Below are 2,500 nucleotides of genomic sequence, written 5' to 3' on the forward strand. Positions count from 1 at the left end.
GCAAGACATCGTAAGAAAATGGGATTCCAAGAAGTTTGAAATAAAGGGCATTGGTCCCTCAAGCGGCAGAGGGTTTCCCTCAGCTGAATAAAAACCTTTGGCGATGCTTTCAATATACAAAAATCCGACCACCTTTGCTCATAAAGGATCGCCGTCGTTTAAAGGCTCATTGAGATGGTGTTAACCCTTAAGCCTTGTTAAGATAGGGCTAGTTTAGTAGCCGCAAGGGCTAGCGTTTTGAAAACTACTCTACTTGCACAGTGTAAACAGGAATTAGTTAACTTGCCTCCAAAGTATCCTAGTGACAGCACTTACTTGACGGGGACGTCAACTTGCAGCAAGGACTAGCGACTACTAAATTAACCCCGTCTCAACGAGACTTTAAGCAATGTAGTTCAGTTCGAAGCTTTAAGCTCATAATATGGGGATTTCTCGCGCCGTCTTTTGCTTCTAAAGGCATATTTTACACCTGATTCTGGGTCATGTTGGGTGATTTTGTCCAAGTGAGGAGAAGCCGCTGGATCTGAAAAGATTGCCAGTTCACCATAGACGTTTGGTTTAATAACTGATTCTTGAGGCGGTCAGACATTTGGCCAAGGAGGATTTCAAGGATTCCCAATTTTTCTGATAAAGATATTTTTTAGGGGAGTTGAATTTTCGATTGAAGGTATTATTGAAGATGTCCTATATATGGTCGAAGGCGCTTTCAGAGCAGTCGAGTTTTTACCAGGAAGAGTTTTCCAGAAAAAAAAAAATAAAAAAAAGTCAGCCTAAGATCGAAGGCTTTTGAAGATAGTTCGACACAGTGCTGGAGGGATTTCAAATCAACACCTTTCTTTTGGAGATGACTTTCTCAGCGACGAAGGCTTTCGAAACTAGCTCAGCATGAGGAAACAGGCTCTTTAAGGCTTTTTTTAATTAAGTACCTCTTTTAACGTGTTAAGATAATTTCTAAGGGAATTTTCTTCGTGAATTGAGATTTAAAGGTGCTCAATTCTGAAATAAAAAAAATCCTGGTGTACGGCGGCATTTATTGTGTTTTCAAAAAGGTTCAGTTTGGGGGTGATTTTTGTTATTTAAGTTCAGGGCTCTTCGAGACCATTTTAATTTGGGGTTTTGGGGTTCTCGACGCTCTACAACTTAACGATGGAGGTTCTTGAGAGCAGTTCCCCTTGGGGTTGAGGGCTCTCCTGCGGAGTTCCAAGTCGAGGTTGAAGGGTCTAGGAGGAACTCCGTCATGGGTTGGAAGTCTTGTGAGGGATTGTTGGGGAGTTTCAACTTCTGGCTTGGGGTGGGGTTAAGGAAGTTGAAGCCAGAAGTTGAGGAGCATAGTGTAGTGACTTAAGGTAAGAACGCATGTTTCATTTTAAGGCAATTTAGGCCCATGCGTGTTTCTACTGGCGATTTAGGCTCAATATATATATGGCAATTTAGGCTCATTATATATATAGCAATTTAGGCTTAGAAACTGTTTACTTACACTAGCTCCGACAACATAATGGGACTTACCTTAAGTCGTGAAGAAGCTCTCCCGATCCGACCGTTCGGGATCTTCGCAGAGACACGAGCGGGCTCACTCAAGATTCCTTCGCAGATTGTCGTACTGAACACAAGGGCATGACTGTGTACGTATACACCACATGAACACGCGTTTCTATCCACACGCATATGTACGTATGTATGAATGCATGTTAGTATGAATGTATGTATAGTATGTACGTATGTATGTACTGTATGTACATTGGTATTTATGTGTGATTATATATGTACATATATTTATGTATGTATACACATATATATATATATATATTTATATGTATGTATACATGTATATACATATATGTATGTGTGTACGTATGTATTTGTATGGGTATGTGTATGTGTGCGAATGTATATGTACATGTATGTGTACGTATGTATATTTATATGTATATGTATGTGTATATGTATATGTATGTGTATATGTATATGTATGTGTATATGTATGTGTATGCATATATATATATACATATATATATATATGTATATATATATATGTATATATATATGTATATTTATATATATATATATGTGTACTGTATATGTATATATATATATGTATATATAATGTACATATATACTGTATATATATATATATATATATATATATATATATATATGTATATATATATATATATATATATTGCTATAGTTGGGCAGCAGATCCTCTTTAAGGCAAATGTCATTAAAATTTGCAGCAGCTTCTGCGTTCACGAGTTTTTTTTTGCTGACATTCTCAACTTTTCTAATGCTGGCGCGCTGAGTCGTGCTAAGTTCTTTAATTACCTGACCAAATAGCATTGGAGGTATAAGTAAAGGCATCGGAATTATCTTCTCTAATTTTATGCAGAGCTTTCGCCTAACTGTTAGGCATCTTCAGTGCTAATGAGTACAGTGTGTGGGAAATGATCTTATATACACAATTCACAGATCACAGACACATGCGTGCTGATCCGGTTGA

Source organism: Oratosquilla oratoria, unplaced genomic scaffold (assembly GCF_046742065.1).
Source record: "Oratosquilla oratoria isolate Oo_2021 unplaced genomic scaffold, ASM4674206v1 SCAFFOLD328, whole genome shotgun sequence".
Taxonomy (NCBI): Eukaryota; Metazoa; Arthropoda; class Malacostraca; order Stomatopoda; family Squillidae; genus Oratosquilla; species Oratosquilla oratoria.